Consider the following 12793-nt stretch of genomic DNA (forward strand, 5'->3'; position numbering starts at 1 on the left):
GCACCACTGCACTCTAGCCCAAGAGACAGGTAAGACTCCGTACCCATCCCCCCCCCAAAAAAAGTACAGTTTTTGGCCGGACGAGGTGGCTTACGCCTATAATCCCAGCACTCTGGGCTGATCACTCGATGTTGGGAGTTTGAGACCAGACTGACCAACATGGAGAAACCCCATCTCTACTAAAAATACAAAATTAGCCTGGCGTGGTGGCGCATACCTGTAATCGCAGCTACTCAGGAGGTTGAGGCAGGAGACTCACTCTAACCCGGGAGGTGGAGGTTGCAGTGAGCTGAGATCATGCCATTGCACTCCAGCCTGGGCAATAAGAGTAAAACTCAGTCTGAAAAAAGAGAAAAGTACAATTTTTACATCAATGATCATTACGTTAATTGTATCTTTTTTTTTTTTTTTAAAGATGAAGTTTTGCTCTTGTTGCCCAGACTGGAGTATAATGGCATGATCTCAGCTCATCGCAACCTCTGCCTCCTGGGTTCAAGCGATTCTCCTGCCTCAGCCTCCCAAGTAGCTGGGATTACAGGCATGTACCACCACACCCGGCTAATTTTGTATTTTTTAGTAGAGATGGGGTTTTTCCATGTTGGGCAGGCTGGTCGCAAACTCTCGACTTCAGGTGATCTGCCCGCCTAGGCCTCCCAGAGTGCTGGGATTACAGGCATGAGCCACTGCGCCTGTCCTTTTTTTTTTTTTTTTTTTATATTATACTTTAAGTTCTAGGGTACATGTGCATAACGTGCAGGTTTGTTACATATGTATACTTATGCCATGTTGGTGTGCTGCACTGCACCTGTCCTTTTTAAAAAAACTTTTTTTTAGATGGAGTTTCAGTCTTGTTGCCCAGGAGTTGCACCTGGAGTGTAGTGGCACCATCTCAGCTCACTGCAACCTCCACCTCCTGGGTTCAAGTAATTCTCCTGTTTCAGCCTCCCGAGTAGCTGGGATTACAGGAGCATGCCACCACATCCAGCTAATTTTTGTATTTTTAGTAGAGATGGGGTTTCATTATATTGGACAGGCTGGTCTTGAACTCCTGACCTCAGGTGATCCACATGCCGCGGCCTCCCAAAGTGCTGGGATTACAGGCATGAGCCACCACGCCCAGCCAGTTATATCTTTTTATCTGGCAAAAACTGTAAACAACTTTTGGCATTCTACACCTTTCAAAACATTTCACCTTTTTTTTTTTTTTAAATTTAAATCACGGAATTCAGATGAGCCTTCAAGGCAATTAATGTGAGTTCGGTCATATTGAACTTGCATTTAGAGATATGTAAGGACTTCGATTTGTGCCCATCTTGTGCCAGCTTATATTTCCAGTTTAGAATTGGCAAAGGACAACATGTTATATAGCACTGGTCTTAGATGAGTGCTACCTAAAACCTGAATTTATTTATTTTTCACAATTAACTGAACTGTGACATCAATATCAATTCACATTCTTTGGTGACAGTTTAGTCATTTGAGAAAGGGTTTGAGAGACTTTTTAGAAGAAAAATTCATGCACCTGCAGAGTCTTCTCTAACACAGAACCACCTCGCATTGAGTTTTGAAGCTAAATGATCATTCCACAGTAATTATAGTTAAGACCAGTATATTACAAAAAATCAGTTTACCAAAAAGAACTTTAAAGACCCCGAAGAACTAGGCTGGGCGCGGTGGCTCACACCTGTAATCCCAGCACTTTGGGAGGCCGAGGCGGGTGGATCACCTGAGGTCAGGAGTTCGAGACCAGCCTGACCAACATGGTGAAACCCCGTCTCTACTAAAAATACAAAATTAGCTGGGCGTGGTGGTGCATGCCCGTAATCCCAGCTACTTGGGAGGCTGAGGCTGGAGAATAGCTTGAATCTGGGAGTCGGAGGTGGAGGTTGCAGTAAGCCAAGATCATGCCATTGCACACCAGCCTGGGCAACAAGAGGGAAACTCTATCTAAAAAAAAAAAAAAAAAAGGCCAGCTGGGAACTGAGGAGCAATTTGGGGTTATGTTTATCTCCTTGGGCTGGCAGAGTCTCTGGGCAACAGAGTTCATGCAGCTGGATCAAGGTTGCACCCTGTAGTTTCTCTTTCCACTTGGACAGAAATGGAGGTGTTGGGCCTATAATCTGGTCCTTGCCCAAAGCCAAGTTAGTGTTATGCAGTATTTCTGTTTTGAACACATTTGTCCTTATTTTCCCTTTTCTCTCCTTGCCCACTAGTAGGGAAAAAAATAATCAGAGGTACTTGCTTGGGTGGAGCCGCTCTTTGATTGCAATGCCCCAGGGTTTTCTAGGTTAACAAATTGGAGCTTTCCAGCCGGCTGAGTAGGGGTGGGCTACAGCTGCTCTACCCTGACTTCTCATATTCCTTTCCTTCCTTCCCACTCCAGAGAAAGCAGAGGCCTGGTTGTTGAGTTTGGAGGACATGCTGTTTTGGGGAGCCCAGGGACTGTTGACCACAGCTGTGTCTTTTTGTGGAGAGGAGTTTCAGCATATTCTTGGATGTTGTGGGATGCAAAATATACACCTTTTAGTTGAGTACTTTTGTAACATAGCCCTGTGTGCCTTAGAGCTCAGAAACACTCGGGAAGGAGGATGGGGTAGATGGATGTGAGGGTGAGGATGGATGGGGAGGAGGCGCAAATCTCTTGGGCTCCATCAGAGCAGGAATCAGCATCCCAGGAAGCACAGACAAACCCTTTGGCTTCTGTCCTTGTGCTCTGTGGGTGAATCAGAAAGGACCGTGGTCAGTTATGTGGGAGTGCAGAAAGCCAGCCAGCCAGCACGATTCGCCTTGGGATGACTTTTCATGCTGCCGCCTCCTGCTTCTCTGCTGGGGGTGTAGAAGAAACAGTGTGTGATGTGGGCGGTTTTCTGCTGCAGTTTATTGAACAAACAGCTGCCCTCCTCCATTTCTCTCCCTCCCTTACCCCAAGCCCGCCCCATCCTTCTTGCTGGGACAGGATATAACCACGCTGTAAACTTTGGCAGTGGGGGAAAGTTGCTAATACTTTCTGAAACAGCAACTTTTTTTTTTTTTTTTGGCATGGAACTGTTAGTTCAAAGATGGAAACAGAGTAAATAAAATTTGATCTAGTCATTCTAGAAATGATTTGTATCAGTCCAGAAAAGGGTCAGAGTCCAGTAGTTTGAATCTAAAAGAGCTGAACTAAGATAAGGTAAGGAGCCAGTTTTTTAACCTGGCAACCACATGCCCCAACTTGAAAGCCTGTTTGCTGCTCTTCTTTTATTATCATAACCTCTTGAACAGAATACGCCATTTGAAACGACAGTAAACGCTTCTCAGTGGATAAGTTTATGACCTAGTTTTTGACCAAGAGCCCTTATGGGATTGAACGGCACGGGGAAGAGCAAAGGACCTTGGACACCATTGGCCAGAAGTTCTGTGCAAACCAGGAGCTCGGGGCTCATTAGAAGCCCAAGACATTAAGCAGCAGCTGTTTTATGGTGTGAACTTTTGCACAGAGGATTTCAAGAGGCTAATTCTCCTCGGAAGTCTGTTTGCAAAGTGGTTCTTTCTTGGCTGTTGCTTCATCCTTCTTCAGAGGCCTATTTTCGCTCACAGTGTGAGCATTTCATGCCAAAGCCAGCTATGACCTTGTGGCTGCTGAGCTGCCCGCATGGTGGCCTGACCCCACAGGTCTTGGGAGGGTGTGCGCAGCAGAGCTAAACCAGGAGGGAGAGTCTATCTCAGCTCTGCCGGCTCTGGGGCTGGTCGCACCCTGCAGACTTGGAGTTGAGGACTAGAAACGCAGGGGGATGTTACAGAAGGAGCATGTCCCTTTAGCCACTTTCCTCTCTCATAAACTGGATGCTTGGCCCTCCATCCTCTCTCCAGTTTTTTTCGTGAACTCTTGCACCCACTCTCAGCCTTCCCCTCTGCACTCTATTAAATCAACTTGATTTTTTGTTCCACTTAACATGGGAAGATACGTTTTTCAAGGAGAAGTATGAGAAATGAAAATGTATCTAGAGTTTACTAATGGTGGTATAGGCCTTAGAATATGGTTAACAAAATTTCTTCCTCCTTTCTTTTCTCTTCCTTTTCTCTTTCCTTCCTTTGAAATTGTTTTTCTTTTTATCCTCCCACTTGTATTTGCTTTTCCAGCGAAACTACTCAACAAAGCATACTTAGATGTGTTTTAGAAAGAAAAACCATTCTCTCTAAAGAGCACTGTTAAAGGCATGATGCAGTCTGGGGTCCATGAGAATATAAAACACAGAATTTCAAGGGCCAAAGTTAACGTTAATTATCCATTAACATTATTAATATTAGTAATAAAACTTTCTGAAATGATTGGGTCCCATTTTTATATTTCACATTTCTTTTTTAGGAATGTACATTTTGTATACCACAAAAGATATACCTATTTGTGTTCTTTTATCATTAATAGACACATGAAATCTATATGCAAAAAGATTTTTAAATGGGGGGAGGCAACATTCCTATATCTATCTAATAGAGAAAGAATTATATACATGAAAGTGCATGAGAAAATAATATGCAACATTACAACTGCTTAGGCAGTGTTTTACATTTATATTTAAATTTAATTTACATTGGAAAATGTAAAAGGAAAATACAAGATTGCATGTGCAATATTATCTATGCAAAAGTACACTGTTGAGTGTTCAGAAGGAACCATGCCAGAGAGTTTATAGTAGTTGAATATGGATTATGGGTTATGAACAGTTATTTTTAACTTTTTGGGGGATGGAATCTTGCTCTGTCGCCCAGGCTGGAGTGCGGTGGTGCGATCTCAGCTCGCAACGTCTGCCTCCTGGGTTCAAGCAATTCTCCTGCCTCAGCCTCCTGAGTAGCTGGGATTACAAGTGCCTACCACCACACCCAGATACTTTTTGTATTTTTAGTAGAGATGGGATTTCACCATATTGGCCGGGCTGGTCTCAAACTCCTGACCTCAGGTGATCCGCCCGCCTCGGCCTCCCAAAGTGCTGGGACTACAGGCATGAGCTGCAGCGCCAGATTATGAGCATTTAAAATTGTTTTCTTTTCACATTCTCTTTCCTCAGTTTTCCACAATAAGTAAGCAAATCTTATATAATTAGAACATCTAACCTTTATTAAAATACTTTAATAAGGATGAGAATGTCTTTCTCTCTGTTTTACTTATTTTTGTGACATGGGTCATATTAATATAGGAATTACAAAACTTCAGAAAGTTATTCTTGTTTTAGGTCTGTTCATATTTGCAAGGCTTTCAATTTTATTTATAACTCACCCCACTTGGGGCCAGCCTGGGGGCTGTGGGTTTCCTCCCAGAGATCTCTACTAAGAGAATAGGGCATTTCTTGCCTACTGTGGTAGGCTCCTTCATCTTCTCCTTTTTAAATAATTATTTTGCTGGGTGCAGTGGCTCACACCTGTAGTTTCAGCACTTTGGGACACTGAGGTGGGAGAATGGCTTGAGCCCAGGAGTTCTGGACCAGCCTGTGCAACATAGTGAGACCTTGTCTCTATTAAAACTTTTAAAATGGCCGGGCACAGTGGCTCACACCTGTAATCCCATCCAGCACTTTGGGAGGCCAAGGCAGGCAGATGACCTGAGGTTGGGAGTTCGAGACCAGCCTGACCAACATGGAGAAACCCCGTCTCTACTAAAAATACAGAATTAGCACGGCATGGTGGCGCATGCCTGTCATCCTAGCTACGCAGGAGGCTGAGGCAGGAGAATTGCTTGAACCCAGGAGGCAGAGGTTGCGGTGAGCTGAGATCATGCCATTGCACTCCAACCTGGGCAACAAGAGTGAAATTGCATCTCAAAAAAGAAAAAAAGGAAAAAAAAAAAATTAGTTGAGCCTGGTGGCACGTGCCTCTAGTTGCACCTACTCAGGAGGCTGAGGTGGGAACGTTGCTTGAGACCAGGAGGCTGAGGCTGCAGCGAGCCATGCTCACACATTGCACTCCAGCCTGGGCGACAGAGAGACCCTGTCTCAAAAAATATAAATAAATAAATAAATAAATAAATAAACAAACGAATCTCCTCATTGCTCAGTGATTCCTTTTCTTTGACGTAAAGGACATGCTCTTTTACCCTGCTCACATTATGTTTCTGGTTTTTTTCCTTCTGGGATTTTGCCCTCACCCCATTTTGTTGTTGCTGCCTGTGTTCCTTTTTCCATCACTGAGGAGATGATCCCTGAATTACTTTATTGAGGATGACTCACAATCAGGGAGCAACAGGTTGCCAATAAAGTTAACAGTGCTTCTGAGGGACCCCATTTGTGGCAATAAAATTTGCAGCTAGGCATGAGAAATTTCAATTTGCAAAACAGTGTTTTTAATTGTTCAGAGATGTCTTTAAAATATGGCAAATTGAAGTCATTTATGAACTGCTGAGATTTTTCTTACCAAAAAAGGTGCTGCATAGAAAGCATTTTTCAGCAGTGATGCTCAGTTGTTGGCTTCAACATTTGCAGTCTGAGATGATGAAACTGTCCTTGACACATAGTACAGAGGGACATGTTTCTTCCGCATCTTGGTTGGGAGAACCTTTGAACTAGAAGTGGTACCACCCAGGTTGGTGAATTGAGTAGCTCCTTTAGGTACTGAGGCATTTTAGCCCTGGATCCACCTTTTTATGTGCTACATAATGGAAATGAAATGAAAACTATTTGAGTTAACTTTTCCTTGCTGCCCCCACTTTTATTTATTTATGTTGTTTTTGAGACAGTCTCACTCTGTCACCCAGGCTGGAGTGCAGTGGCACAATCACAGCTTACTGTAGCCCCAGCCGCCTGGCTCAGACAATGCTCCCCACTTTTCTTTTTTTTTTTTTTTGAGACGGAGTCTTGCTCTTTCGCCCGGGCTGGAGTGCAGTGGCCGGATCTCAGCTCACTGCAAGCTCCGCCTCCCGGGTTTTACGCCATTCTCCTGCCTCAGCCTCCGGAGTAGCTGGGACTACAGGCGCCCGCCACCTCGCCCGGCTAGTTTTTTGTATTTTTAATAGAGACGGGGTTTCACCGTGTTAGCCAGGATGGTCTCGATCTCCTGACCTCGTGATCCGCCCGTCTCGGCCTCCCAAAGTGCTGGGATTACAGGCTTGAGCCACCGCGCCCGGCCTTTTCTTTTTTTTAGATGGAGTCTCACTTTGTCCCCCAGGCTGGAGTGCAGTGGCACGATCTCAGCTCACCGCAACCTCCGCCTCCCAGGTTCAAGTGATTCTCCTGCCTCAGCCTCCCAAGTAGCTGGGATTACAGGTGCCCGCCACCATGCCCGGCTAATTTTTGTATTTTTAGTAGAGATGGGGTTTCACCATTTTGGCCAGGCTGGTCTTGAACTCTTGACCTTGTGATCCGCCCGCCACGGCCTCCAAAGTGCTGGGATTACAGGTCTGAGCCACTGCGCCCAGCCTTTTTTTTTTTTTTTTAATTCTAAAAGCACACATATTAGAAATTAGAATCTTATGATGGATGGACATCTCTCCCCTTTTTCCTGTTTGCCCAGTTTTCAAAGGTTAGGGGAAAATCAGTCCCCAGATTGTTTATGGTTTCTCAATTGATAACGTGGTGGGATAGCATATAATGTGTCATGTATATATTTCTGTTTCTTGCCTATATTTGCATTTCTTATTTTCTTCCTGTTCTGCCTTGATGTTTCCCTCCATCTCCTGCTCTATCCCTAAATCCTTTCCAAGGTGCGTGTTAATAAATATCTGAAATTATTGCCTATTTGTGATGTCTTTCATTTTGTGTCATGCTTTATAAGTTCAAAATTCTGTAACAGTGACCATCAGTTGTTACTCTTGAACATATCAGTTATTTCCAAAGTATTTTTTGTTAGTGGATAATCAGTGAATGTCTGAGACTGAATGAAGATATTCTGGGTAGCATCTGCAGTACTTTATACCTAAAAGGGAATTGTAGGAACACTGATTTACTAACTAGATGAATAGCATAGCAAACCATCCACTGAAACCTAACAAAAGTAGCTCATTTGGGGAGTGAGTTTTGGAGAGTCACTTGACTGCCTCTGTTCTGTAGATTGTGGCAGATAAACATGATATAGTATATACATTGTGTGTGTGTGTGTGTGTAGGTGTAATACTATCTGTTTGAAATGACAATGTAAAACGAGCAGGAGACCTTTTAAGACCAACAAGGAGCTTCCTTTATCACTAGTGATTCTCATGTAGAAATAGAGTTTAGAGAATCTACGATGAAAACACGGACCCAAGTTCACACTCTAAAGTCAGACTTCCAAAGGTCAGCCCTTGTCCTTGTGAGTCACTGAAGCTTTCTGTGCTTTCGTTGCCTCGTCTGTACAATGGGAATGCTGCACAGGTAATTGTACATTCTCTACCCTGAATGCCATCTGGGTAAGTCCCGCCTGACTGAACTTGTGGATCTTCGAGCTGACCTGTTCGCTGCAGGAAGACCTCAGAGACCATTCCTTGTACAGATTTGGGCCTTGCCACCGTCTGTCTTGGGCAAGTCATTTTAACCTCTCTGACTTCAGTGACTTCCCTTGAGATGAGATGATGGTGCTATGTGATCTTTTCCCTTAAACCTCAGGCCAAACGATAGGTCCAGGCATGAGTCCTGCTTTTTTTTTTTTTTTTTTTTTTGAGATGGAGTCTTGTCCTGTCACCCAGGCTGAAGTGCAGTGATGCAATCTCGGCTCACTGCAGCCTCCGCCTCCCAGGTTCAAGCAATTCTCCTGCCTCAGCCCCCAGAGTAACTGGGATTACAGACACCTGCCACCACGCCTGGCTCATTTTTTTTTGTATCTTTAGTAGAAACAAGGTTCACCATGTTGGCCAGGCTGGTCTCGAATTCCTGACCTCGTGATCCGCTGCCTTGGCCTCCCAAAGTTCTGGGATTACAGGTGTGAGACACTGTGCCTGGCTTTCTACATGAATAGCCCTGTTGAACGAGTGAGAGCAAGGGACAGGGACACACTGGGCATCTGCACTGTGCGGGGTGTTAGGTGGTTGGCTTTCACACTGCTACCAACTAGACAGGGGTCGGCAGTACACTCACTTCCTTGATTCCAATCACCTTCATCCTTTTTACATCCTACCTAAGTGATTTTATTACTTGCCAAAAGCAGAGGACATTTCTGGAAGAAAAATAATCCATTCTGGCCGGGCATGGTGGCTCACGCCTGTAATCTCAGCACTTTGGGAGGCTGAGGCAGGCGGATCACGAGGTCAGGAAATCAAGACCAGCCTGGCTAATGCGGTGAAACCCCATCTCTACTAAAAATGCAAAGAAATTAGCTGGGTGTGGTGGCGGGCGGGTGCCTGTAGTCCCAGGTACTCGGGAGGCTGAGGCAGGAGAATTGCATGAACCCGGGAGGTAGAGCTGGCAGTGAGCCGAGATTGCACCACTGCACTCCAGCCTGGGCAACAGAGTGAGACAGTCTTGAAAAAAAAAAAAAATCCATTGTAACATAAAAATAAAAACAACACCCCAGGGGGCTATTTGTTCTTGTTTTCCAGCAGGAAAACCTTGTCCCCTTCCCTGCTCATTCTCTGTCCAGTCCTTGAATCTTTTCTTTCCTTAAGACTTTTTCCCAGGTCGGACTTAATGATAGACTCCAGGGTTGGTGTGGTTTTGGTTGGGCCTGCATATTCCAGTAAGGCAGAGAACAATGCTCAATCTGTCCCGGCTTCCTGAGGCTGAGGGGCAACCCTCTAGCAGTGCACCTTGTGTCTGAGCTGTTTGTTGAGCTGTACTTATTATTATTTTTTTTGTGTGTGTGAGAGTCACCCAGGCTGGAGTGCAATGGTGCATTCTCGGCTCACTGCAACCTCAGCCTCCATAGTTCAAGCGATTCTCCTGCCTCAACCTCCTGAGTAGCTGAGATTACAGGCACCTGTCACCGTGGCCGGCTAATTTTTGTATTTTTTGTAGAGACGGGGTTCACCATGTTGGGCAGGCTGATGTCCAACTCCTGACCTCAGGTGATTCACCCACCTCGGCCTCCCAAAGTGCTGGGATTACGGGCGTGAAGCACCATGCCTGGCTGCTATACTTAATTTTTAAGGAAAGTAATGGTTCATAAACACACAGAAAAGAGCAAAACAATCTATTTCTTTTCTACCAAGTTGGTCTTGATCTTTCCATTCACGTCTTTCTCATGCAATACCTTAACCTGCCAGTAACGAGATAAAGAGCTTCAGTGGGGAGGGAGGAGATTTCCTCAGTCCACCTAAATTCAATCAGGTTTTCTAACTTAAAGAATTGAAAAGCTCTATTGTGGTTTTTGGGAAGGAATTACGATGATATAATTTATGTTCAGACTCTTTTTTGAATCAATTCTTTTTTTTTTTTTTTGAGATGGAGTCTTGCTCTATCACCCAGGCTGGAGTACAACAGCACTATCTCAGCTCACTGCAGCCTCCACCTCCTGGATTCAAGTGATTCCCACGCCTAAGCCTCCTGAGTAACTGGGATTACAAGCACTTGCCATCATGCTTGGCCAATTTTTGTATTTTTAGTAGAGACAGGGTTTCTCCGTGTTGGCCAGGCTGGTCTGGAACTCCTGACCTCAAGTGATCCGCCTGCCTCAGCCTCCCAAAGTGCTGGGATTACAGGTGTGAGCCACCGTGCCTGGCCTTGAATCAATTCTTTATCTGAGTGCTAGATTCCCTTTGAAAAGAAGATTCTGTTTTTTTCTCATTTTTTTCTCTAGCACCTCAGAACTATAGCATGTGCTGAATTGATGCTGAAGACATAATTAATGGGTTAATGGATAAATGAACATCTCCCTGAACCTTGTCTCCCCCTCTATTTTATTATACTTTTGGCCAGTGCAATTGTTCTTGAAAATCTCTGCTAAGGCCAAGTGACTCGGTTTGCGATCTTTTGCACACAATGTATTGGTGTTCAGTTTTTACTTTGCACCAAGTCTTCTCTCTGTCCGGGTTGCCCTCCTTCCCACATTTAGTGTTTCACATTTGCAATCATTGACAAAATCTAGCCCCATACTCAAACCTCCTTGTAGTCCTCAGTGAGTGGCCCTGTCCACCTCAAGCTCCTCGTCACTCGGCAGCTCTCCATTTTCACCTTCATCATCAGCAGACACTGGACTGACTTGCTGTGTTTGGAGCACCCAGAAGCTGACGTTTTATCCTTGGAAACAGAGTGTTCTTTATTGTGATGGAGGATTCGGGAGTATAAAATTTGAGTGTGTGATGGAAGGGACAGTTCATCTTCTGGGACAGAATACCCATGGCAGACAGTTCCTGGAAAGTTGGGGCGGTACTGGTGGCAGTCTGACACTGTGCCTGCATTGATGGGTTCACATGTACCTGAGATTAAGCATCTTTCAACATGGCTCTTTCACAGGCCTTCTCCTTTCTCTGACACCAGTCATTAAGAGATTAGATTTCTTGAAATATCAGCAGTTGTTGGCCCCCTTGCTGAATAAAGCTCGGTAGCCTAAGGAGGAAGGGATTTCTGAATAGATTTTCAGCCCTGAAAAAATGCTGAGTTTTAAAAATAAACATTCATGGTGTAATGTAGTCTTTTACCTCCTCTGAACGGGCATATGCTTTTCAAAAATGTAGTTACAGTCAAGGGCATTTAGAGGTGTTTGTCAAGAGGAATGGGAGAGAGAGAAAAAGAGGAAGAAAGATTCTTTTGTTTCTGCTCCTAGTTTGTGGCTATGACACAGTGTGATTTGAATACTCCAATTCTTATCATATATAAACATTGTATTGGGAAGGAATGGCTCAGATTGCTTCAAGATTTACACAGGGTTTTTTCTTTTTCTTTTTCTTTTTTTTGAGGCAGAGTTTCGCTCTTGTTGCCCAGGCTGGAGTGCAATGGCGCGATCTCGGCTCGCTGCAACCTCTGCCTTGCAGGTTCAAGTGATTCTCCTGCCCCAGCTTCCTGAGTAGCTGGGATTACAGGTGCCTGCCACCATGCCTGGCTAATTTTTTGTGTTTTTAGTAGAGATGTGGTTTTACCATGTTGGTTAGGCTGGTTTCAAACTCCTGACCTCAGGTGATGCCCCCGCCTCAGCCTCTCAAAATGCTAGGATTACAGGTGTGAACCACTGCACCCGGCCAGTTTTCTTTTTTTGTTGTTGTTTGTTTGTTTTTTGAGATGGAGTCTTGCCCTGTCGCCCAGGCTGGAGTGCAGTGCTGCAGTCTCAGCTCGCTGCAACCTCGTCTCCTGGGTTCAAGCAATTCTTCTGCCTCAGCCTCCTGAGTAGCTGGATTATAGGCACGTGCCACCATGCCTGGCTGATTTTTGTATTTTTGGTAGAGACAGAGTTTCACCATATTGGCCAGGCTGGTCTCAAACTCCTAACTGCGTGATCTGCCTGCCTCGACCTCCCAAAGTGCTGGGATTACAGGTGTGAAACACCGTGCTCGGCCAGTTTTTGTTTTTTAAACCAATGTTTATACAAGAAGAGTTTGGAACTTACTCATGAATAAAGTCATCCTGTTGTGTAGCAATAAGGAGTGCTGGATTTTATGGAAGATGGCTTGTGGTACTGAAGTATCAGAAGAAGGAATGAATAAAGGTGAAGATTCAAACTGGTAGTAACATCTAGAAGCAAAGTAGGAGAAAATAACTTTATTTTACAAAGGGAAGGATGTGTCTATTGATGAGAGGGCTGTGGCCACCAATCTGAGAATACTCTAAGACAAAAACAGAGATAGAGCCTGGCACGAGCAGTTTAGGATCAAAATGAACAGTAGGCCCCAGAAATTTGTAACATTGATGTTATCTTCTCTGTGAATCGTTGGTGGGGTCAAGAAATAATTTTCATCAGTGTCTTGACTTGTCTGGCTAATTAA

General features: G+C 44.6%; 1 long non-coding RNA gene across 1 annotated transcript in view; it reads left to right on the forward strand.

Moving 5' to 3' along the window:
* LOC117086790 overlaps nt 1-12793 on the forward strand; it is a 466047-nt gene that overhangs the window by 140610 nt on the left and 312644 nt on the right. The window lies entirely within an intron of this gene.

This window comes from Trachypithecus francoisi, unplaced genomic scaffold, assembly GCF_009764315.1.
Source record: "Trachypithecus francoisi isolate TF-2019V2 unplaced genomic scaffold, Tfra_2.0 Lachesis_group10, whole genome shotgun sequence".
Classification (NCBI taxonomy): domain Eukaryota; kingdom Metazoa; phylum Chordata; class Mammalia; order Primates; family Cercopithecidae; genus Trachypithecus; species Trachypithecus francoisi.